Genomic DNA, 10,102 nt, shown 5'->3' with positions numbered 1-10,102 from the left:
GCCTCCTTCCCTGGAGGAGTTAGGAGAAAGCTCCGCTTCTCCAAGCTCTTGTGGTAAGGCCTGACGGCTGTCAGGCTGACCCACAGACATCGCGGGCTTAACTGTCTCTGTGTGATGCTGTGCTTCAGCCGTCTCGTTCCGTGTCTACTCTCATGTCCTGCTTCTGCACCTGGTTCCTTTTTTCTTAGAAAAGATAATCAGTAATAGTAATATAAATCTTAATGTTTTAGTCCTTTCTTGATAAGTATGGAAAAAGTGCTGATGCATTATGCTCCCTACCTCACTTCGGGAGCCAGAAATTCCTGAGCCCCCACCTGTATGCCACGCCCTATTTTACCCTGCCCCTAGTCACCGACCACCAAGGCCACACCTTACCTACGCCCTACCTTCCCTGCCCCCAGGTTTGCAACTCAATAAAAGTGAGAGCGTCCAGGCATTCAGGGCCACTGCTGGTCTCCGCAATTTGGGTAGCAGTGGACCCCGGGCCCAAACTCTCTTTTCTCTATCTCTGTGTCTTGGCCTTTTATTTCCGCAATTTCTCATCTTCACACCAGCTGGGAGGGGCTCACAGAACCCTGTTGGGCTGGAACCTACCGGCCAGGCTGGTCTCGAGCTCCTGACCTCAAGTGATTCATCCACCTCGGCCTCCCAAAGTGCTAAGATTACAGGTGTGAGCCACCATACCAGGCCTCATAAGATGTTTTAAAAACATCAAGTATACACATCTACCTAGAGGAAAGGGGATAAATAGAAATTTCAACAATTTCAAACTAGATCTGTAGAGTGCCTAGAATTGCAGGCTAAGGGATTACATTTCACTTGGTATCTTATGAGGAATAGTGACATGATGAAAGGGGTATGTTAGGGAGCTGAATCTAACTGTGGCTTCAGACTTAGGGAATATTAGTTCTGAGACTGTTATGATCCAGCAAGAGACAGAAAGATCTGATTGCTACCTGAATAGGGATGGCGGGGAAGAATCAAATTCGAGAGATATTTTAAAGAAAAAAAATCCAATTATGTATACAGAGCAGGAGAGAGGACGGAAAAGCCAAGCTGGTGGAGAGAAAAGGAGACGGGAAAACCTAAGGAGATCCCACGTCAACAGAACCGGAGGAGCAAGGGGGACTCTGTGGCTGACTGCGAGGGTTAAGGAAGGCAAATGATGAGGCAGCAGCCAATGTGAAAGCCAGAGCAGTGAAATACTTATAGGAGATATAACCGAAGTCTATACCACGTGTGGCCCCATCTCTCACAACTTAGCCAAGCCTTGGCTGGGACGATGCTCAGGCTCTGTGGATCTCAATTTTCCTATTTGAAAATGAGGATAATGATTCCTACCTTGCAAGATGAGAGTTCCTGGTACACAGAGTAAACCATGACAGTTACACCTAATTTTGCAACTAAAAAGGGGAATAGAAGCATACCTGGCACTTCATGGCATGCCCAGCTGAGTGGCCTAAACAGATCCAGCTGTTAAAGCAGCAGATAGGTGAAGGTCCTTTCTCTTCCAGGAAATTATGTGAATCTACTAGCTTTAATATCATAGAAAGCCCAATCATGGGGGATAAGCGAAAAGTAACAAAACGTTTCCTTATTTGAACTCAGTGTTCTTGAAATGCCAACCACTTTTACCGGTCATCTGCCAATCTGAGACACGTGCCTGCACCAGGCCGAGGCTGCGTCCCACCCACCATTCCTCTTGAGGAACACCTGCAGCCAGCCTCGGGAGCCAGCCTGACTCAACAGTTATGGCCCTGGCCTGGCCCCCTACCTCAAAAGGCTAGTGACATCTAGCCCAAGACTAGAGAAAGGTCTGCAGATAAACAGATCCTGCCCCAAGGCCACACCAGTAGACAATCTGAGGTTGCCCAAGACAGGCCATCAGATAGACAGGCTAGGCACCCAACATGGAAAAACAACATTCATTCCTGCCCAGACAGCAGGTTGTGGGAAAGGCTCTGTACTTCAGTGAGCAGTGATTAAATGAATGAATGAATATCCCTCAAGCTTTCATTAAGAAAGATGGGCTACAGAACAGATTTATCTGAGAAATATTTTGAACGGCTGCCAGCAGATCCACTCTCCTAATTTCATCCATAAATATAATGTGACAAAGGCAGAAAAAGATCCTCGGAATTGGAGTTTATCAGAAAGTGTAGAGAAAGAAAGAAATTTAAACGTGCAACCATGTAGCAATGCTTTGTCATTTCCCATTACAAAGAAAAGCTTCTAAGAGGACATTGTTTACTTTGTTAGAAATTGAACTTCTGGCCTAAGACTTAGGGTTATGTTTAGAAAACTGAATTTTCCTTTAATGATGTAACCAATTACATGATGAGACCACTTTAGAAGGAAATAATATCAATACTAGAAAAGAAGTGCTTCTTGCTCCTGAGCAAATGTGATAAGAATTCACAGATCTACTTGCAAAAGAAGGCTACACTAAAATAAAAAAATAAAATTTAAAAAAGTCTAATTTGGACGTCACCTCAGTGATGATTATGCCTTTGTTAGTTGAGTGACTTGTGCTGCCCAAACCCATGACTTTGATCCAAAACTACCTCCACACAGTGTCTAAAATAGCAAACCCAGATGAACTGAGCATATGTAACCAGAGCCAGACATGCGCTCAAGCCACACTATAAACAAAAGGAAAGAGGATCCAGAGAAAACAAGGTTAAAGAAACAACCAAAATATTTTTCTAACACAGACTGATTCTCTTTCCCAGAGAAAATGAGGAAATGGGTTACTTCCTACATTGTTTTATTGAAGGCTGACGTGGTTTACACAAGCTCCCGAATCCTCGGAGTAGCTTTCTGTGAAGCAGTATTGCCTCCTAACAGCAGTGTTATGTTCACAGAAGAAATGCACTGCTAGAATTTTCGCCTGCTCACATCCCCCTAAAAGAGGGACTGCAGCATTGCAGAACCTCTAACTACCAGTATTTACAAATCCCTTCATAATTCTGTTAGAGTTAACTTTCCCTTTTATGTTCAGATTTCAGAGTGGTGTGTTCCATGCCAAAATTAACCACTGCAACAATGAAAAAATGTGTGTGTTTAGCGTTGAATATGGGGGTTTCTTGTGGGCGATGGGGGTAGAATTAGCAGTGAGAGATATTCACAGCCTCAAATGTTCTGTTTTTTCTGTCTCACTCATAAACTGGAAAGGAGGACTTCTGGAAAGTCTTCCGAAAGTCTTCCTCCAGTTTTCATAAGTTTGCAATACTCTCCCCGACTGGCTTTCCTGGCACTGACCAAATAATGCGTGCTGTACCGCTCCTTGAAGAACTCATGCACTTCTGAGGCCTCTGTTGCCTGGGCAACACCCAACAGTCATGAGTGTAGTAGCAGGTGGGAAACTTCCAAAGGCTTCTGTGCACCATTGCCTGTCATAGCTAGTATCCGGTTTAATTAATATTTAACTTAGCTTAATAGACATTTAGATTCAATAAACATTCAACAGAGTCTATTGTGAATATTTTATATTTAAATCATTAAAAGTAGGTCCTACAATAGAGAGGGGAAGAATCTCTTAAAATAACATATTTTTGCTCTAAGGCTGTTTTAGGGTTTGCTTCGCAGAGCCTCGGGGTTTAACAAGGTGCATTAGAGAGTATCAATAGAGGCAGAAGGAGGTCAGGCCTTCGAGACCAGCCTGGCCAACATAGTGAAATCTCATCTCTACTAAAAATACAAAATTAGGCCAGGTGCGGTGGCTCACGCCTGTAATCCCAGCACTTTGGGAAGCTGAGGTGGGTGAATCACGAGGTCAGGAGATCGAGACCATCCTGGCCAACATGGTTAAACCCTGTCTCTACTAAAAGTACAAAAATTAGCTGGGTGTGGTGGTGTGTACCTGTAATCCCAGCTACTTGGGAGGCTGAGGCAGGAGAATCACTTGAACCAGGGAGTCGAAGTTTGCAGTGAGCCGAGAATGTACCACTGCACTCCAGCCTGGTCGACAGAGCAAGACTCCGTCTCAAAAAAAAAAAAAAAAAAAAATACAAAATTAGCCGGGTATGGTGGAGGGTGCCTGTAATCCCAGCTACTTTGGAGAATGAGGCAGGAAATCACTTGAACATGAGGGGTTGCAATCAGTCGCAATCACAGCACTGCACTCCAGCCTGGGCGACAGAGCAAGACCCTGTCTCAAAAAAAAAAAAAAAAAAAGAAGCAGAAGGAGACCAAGGGAATAGGGCTCTGAGCCTTTGGAACCTGATCACGGATTCAATCAAAGTATTATGTAAGATTTCATTGGAGAAAAACTCCTATAGTTAAAAAAAGAAAATGTGTGTGTGCCCACATGTGCAGACATACACACATAGGTATGTATAGATATACTCACATATATACTATACATATATGTTTATAAAACCATTCGTTTTAGAACTATTTCATTTGCAACTCACTATAGCTGTAAATTCAATTAACTCTAATTGCAAACCCAGTTCGCTTTAGCTGAAGTATGGGGAAAACATTGAAGATTGTATTAACTATTATATCTGGAAAGTAAAAGAGTTTTCTGGCTTAAACATTGATGAATGAAGGGTATCAAGCTATATCTTCAGGATGGGTCTCTCTTCTTTTTCTCCACTTCCTCTGTGCTGGCTTCATTCTCAGAAGGTACTTTCCTTGTGGCAGCAAAGATGACTCCCATGATCTCTGGATCTGCATAGTTCTTACCAGTTGCAATCTAAGAACCTATCTTTCTGTGTCCTTATTGCTCTTTCAAAAGGACTCTGTTTGACACTCTTAGTCCATGTGTCCACCCTTGAGCCAGAAGAAGTTCTCTAAGCAGCTAGTGTCGGGGGCATGTGCCAACCTCTGTGGAAGGAGAAGACGCTTGCCCAATAATATAACATAGCAACAAAAGGAAAGAACGTATGGAAGATAAAAGGTAACACTTAGCCCTTACATTAATGAAATAAGGTAGGACAACTTTGTTTCATGGTAATATCAGACCTCCAATTTCAAAATCAAACTTGAAGGCATCGCCCTAAATATACTAACATTCTTTGTTTATTAAAGCCAAATTGAAATTCACTCAGTGTATTAGTTCTGCTCTCACACTGCTATGAAGAAATACCCAAAACTGGGTAATTTACGAAGGAAAGAGGTTTAATTGATTTACAGTTCTGCAGGGCTGGGGAAGCTTCAGGAAACTTATAATCATGGTGGAAGGGAAAGCATAGTGGCAGCTTCACAGGGTGGCAACAAGCAGAAGTGCAGAGCAAAGCCCCTTATAAAGCCATCAGATCTCAACTAGGCTTGGTGGCTCATGCCTGTAATCCCAGCACTTTGGGAGGCTGAGGCAGGCAGATCACCTGAGGTTAGGAGTTCAAGACCAGCCTGACCAAAATGGTAAAATGCTATTTCTACTAAAAATACAAAATTAGCTAGGTGTGGCATCACATGCTTGTAATCTCAGCTACTTGGGAGGTTTCCCTTCCTTAAGTATTTCAGTCCTAAAGCCATAGGTGGGCAGAGCAAGGTGGGCCTCCACATTGGTGATGGGAAGCACTGGTGATCCAGAGCAGGGTCTGTGCACTGTGGCGCCTGGGCATGGGGAGAACATTCTCAGAGGAAGGCTGCCCAGTGCAGGGCATCGGAACCTAAACAGGTGAGGTGACAGAGCCTGAGGAGGACATCTTCATTGGGAGGAGACATGGTGATGTGGGGAGTGAAGCCTAGAGTGGTAATAGGAGGATCCACATGAAGGAGTGGCCCCTCCTGGCAGGGTAAGAAAGGCCTTCATGGAAGGGAGTGGTCCTGCATAAAGTAGACACTAAGTGAGGTGAGGAGGGCATCTAAGTGGGGAGAGTGCAAAGCCATTGAGACTGGTTACAGATAAGTAAATGTATCAAAGATAGGGAACCAGGCTCCTCACTGTTTGAGAGGGGACTCACAAATAAGAGAGGGAGAAAATTAAAATGAACCTGTAATATTGGATTGGAAATGGAGGTGTTAGAGAGAACTTATGGTTTCTGAGATGATGATGATAGATAGATAGATAGATAGATAGATAGATAGATAGATATAGATAATGACAGATAATAGAGTGATATCAAATACATAGAGTGATAGAGTTATAGAAAGAGATACAGATTATAAATAGATATAGATGATAGATCAGAGATAATTATGATAGGTGGTTTGACATAGATGACATATAGATGATAGGTCATAGACAAAAACAAACAGATATAAGTGAGTGTGTGTGTGTGTGTGTGTGTGTGTGTGTGTGTACACATACATATTTTTTTTCTAGCTCTATCCACCAATAGGGTCTGGAAGTGACAATACCCCAAAGCAATGCACACATCTAGCACCCAAATCTTGGCTTCCAAATTCTCCACTAAAAGAAATCAGGGGTTTCTGAGGAGATGATTAATTTGGAGGCTGGGACAGGGAAAAATCAAGATAAGCCTGGAACATATTGTGCCTGAAAGGAAGGGCCTGAAATGATGGGGATATGTCAAAAGGACATAAAAGCAGGCTTGTAGTGGGCTCCTTGGACAAATCTGGGACAAATTTAACATCAAAATGAATAATAACGGATTTTAATTCATCGAATGAATAGGAAACCATGAGTTCATAGTATTCTAAATAAGCAAATGAATAAATTGAAAGCTTAATGAGGAATGGGATATTGTATTAGTCCATTCTCATGCTGCTGATAAAGACATACCTGAGACTGGGTGATTTATAAAAAAGAAGTTTGATTGACTTACAGTTCCACGTGGCTGGCGAGGCCTCACAATCATGGCAGAAGGCAAAGAAGAGTAGTCACATCTTACATGGTGACAGGCAAGAGACAATGAGAGCAAAGTGAGAGGGGAAATCCTTTATAAAACCATCGGATCTCATTAGACTCACTACCACAAGACCAGTATCGGGGCAAGCACCTCCATAATTACATTATCTCCCACCAAGTCTCTCCCACAACACATGGAAATTATGGGAGCTACAATTCAAAATTAGATTTGGGTGTGCACAGAGCCAAACCATATCAGATACGTGTGTAGTTTCAAAGTATCTCTCTCCAAATGACTCATTAACTAATGAAGGAGAAAAGAGTAAGTTTACCATGGAAAAGCCCAGCAGACACCACCTATTATGTGCTGGATTGTGTACTCCCCAAAATGTGTATGCTGAGATCCCAACTCCCAGTACCTCTAACTGCCACTGTTTGGAGTCAGATCCTTTAAGATGGCAATTAAGGTAGAATGAGGTCATGTGAGTGGACCCTAATCCAATACGATTGGTGTCCTTGTAAGAAAAGGAGATCATGCACAGAAAACACACAGACTGGGGGACACAGTGAGAAGACAGCCATCTGCAAGCCAAGGATAGAGAAACCAAAACATGCCTACACCTTGATCTTGGACTCCAGAACTGGGAGAAAATAAATTTCTGTTGTTTAAACCACTTGGCCTGTGGTTTTGTTATGGCAGCCCTAAGAAACTAATACACCACCTGTATTAGTCCACTCTTGCACTGCTACAAAGAAATGCCTGAGACTGGGTAATTTATAAAGAAGAGAGGTTTAATTGGCTTATGGTTCTGCAGCTGTACAGGAAGCATAGCAGCTTCTGCTTCTAGGGAAACCTCAGGAAATTTGCCATCATGGTGGAAGGTGAAAGGGAAGCACAGACATCATGTGGCTGGGGCAAGAGGAAAAGAGGGAGGGGGAAGGTCCCACACAATTTTAAACAATCCAGATCTTGTGAGAACTCACTCACCATCATGAGAACAGCACCGAGAGGATGGCATTAAACCATTCATGAGCAATCCACCCCCATGATCCAATCACTTCCCACCAGGCCTCACCTCCAACACTTGAGGATTACAATTGAATATGAGATTTGGGGTAGGGGAACACAGCTCCAAACCATATCAACACCTTAATCAAGCACTCAGAGTACTGTGCTTCAGTCATGGGGCAAATCAAAAGTACATACCCCCTGATACAATGAAAAGGGCACTGCAAATAAATGATTCAATGTATGAGTTGAAATTATCATGCTAGCTTCTGTTTACCAAATAAACTATTTGGTAAACAAGAGAAGAGGCAGGAAGATCCATTAAAAGAGTTACTGTAGCCCAGGTAAGAGACAATGATGGCTTGGGCTATGGTGGTGATGCTGGGAAAGTGATAAATGACTCCAAAATAAGAACAGGGGGCATTTCAGAGTCAAAAACGTCTAGGATTATAAACAACCCTCTCATATGTGTTTTCTTTTTTTTTCTCCAAGGTATGGGGCCTGGGGAGGACAGTGCATGTACAAAACAAGGAATCACCTGCACGTTTCCTGACTTCACTGGGAGCACTTACTCATGAGAGTACTTACTCATTCCCCAAGACACACTCATGTCCTCCCTTCTACACACCCTTCTACCCAACATTAATCACTTCTCCACATTCCATAGCACTTTGTCCCTGGGCTGAGAAACAGGGCCTTGCCACTTCCTCTTGTGGTTAGTGGTGTTTGTCTCCACTTCCAGATTCTTCTAAGATCCTGAATGGCAAGTTCCTGTCTCAGGCAGCAAAGAGCCTCAGGACTAACAGAGCCTGAATTATAATATGTGTTTTATAAAATATGTGTAAATGTCTAAAGAGGATAACTGTCAAACAGAAGCAGTTACCAAAGAGGGCTATTAAACCAACGAATTTACTAGGGAAAGCTATGGTATTTCATTCATCACTCCATTGGTTAACCAAATATCTGCAGAACTGGCTGGATAGAACAGGATTTCCAAAGTCATTTCTCTGCCTATCCTAAAAAAAAAAAAAATCTGGTTCAGCAGGAACAGTTTAGAACTGCCTTACAATCAGCACTGAAAATTCCTTCTAGTTAGGAAGTTCAACAGGTTCACTTGTGCCTAATTTAGCAACAGACATCAGGGCTGCCTTTATCAAAGAATGGTTGCAATGAAAAACAGGCTTTGAACCAAGGTCAACCCCACAAGTGACTCAGCACATGAGCAGTGTCACGTGTGCATTCCATAGATGCCAGCTTCACTCCCAGCTCCTAGTCACAGAGCTTGATCCCCTTGATACACACTTTAGTTGTAAGGGAAGTATACTTTTCTGTAAACTCTCTCAAAGGAATGCTTACGCATTTACTATCTCAAACATATACGAAAAAGTTCAAAGCTACTCTAAATCCCCTATGACGTTTTCATCCAAACATGTTTCTTGATTCTGTTTTTATTTTCCATCTGCTTCAGTGGATTTCCATAGCCCAGGGTTTTTGTCTTTCTTTGTTATTGTATTCTAATACCCAGAACCGTGTAGAAATCGTAAGCCCCAAATACAAGTGTTTTCCTTCATAAAACTAGAGAAACAATGATTTGAAAATGTACCCAACTCTAACCTGTGATCCCTAATTGATTTGTGTAATCTCCAAGGGTATATCTTAACTAAGCCAAGGAATACAATTTTCAAAGGTTCTCAAAAAAGTTTAAATTCACCTGTTTTTATAAGAAATATATATATATATTTCACCTTGAGAGGAGACTAACTGGTTCTGCTCTTTCTGTTATCCACTGCCCAATCACAGCTTAGAAAGCAAAGGGATCTGAAATGTTTTAGGTCACCAAGACAGAGTATACATTTTTTATTCTCAGCGTTCTCCCAGACATCTTTTCCAGACATAGAACCAAGAGCCAGCAAGTAGTCTGAATTACTATATGCTTCTCATAACAGCAGGAAGTGCTCATAACAGGAATTTATGACCATGGAGGGCCATCAAAATCCTTGATGGGATCCTCAGCCTAGGCTATAACATGCACAGCCTGAAAACTCATCACCCACCCACCCATGATGCCAAGAACACCACTAACCTGGTAGCTTCTTTCAGCTGACTTCCTGCTGTTGGGTTTTTGTATTCTCCACCAACATCAAAATCTTACACATATGTGTTAGTCCAGATCTCCTATAAATTGCTTTACCTTACAAAACCCTTCAGCAAAACATTTAATTTTCAAATGAGTAATAATGATTCTAAGGGAGAATCATTATTATTTCTTTTTATATTAAAATAAGGCTTTAATCTAGAGTAAAACACTCAGAGAAACCACTTTTTAAATTTAA

The sequence above is a fragment of the Saimiri boliviensis genome, chromosome 3 (assembly GCF_048565385.1).
Source record: "Saimiri boliviensis isolate mSaiBol1 chromosome 3, mSaiBol1.pri, whole genome shotgun sequence".
Taxonomy (NCBI): domain Eukaryota; kingdom Metazoa; phylum Chordata; class Mammalia; order Primates; family Cebidae; genus Saimiri; species Saimiri boliviensis.
This window is presented reverse-complemented; position numbering follows the sequence as displayed.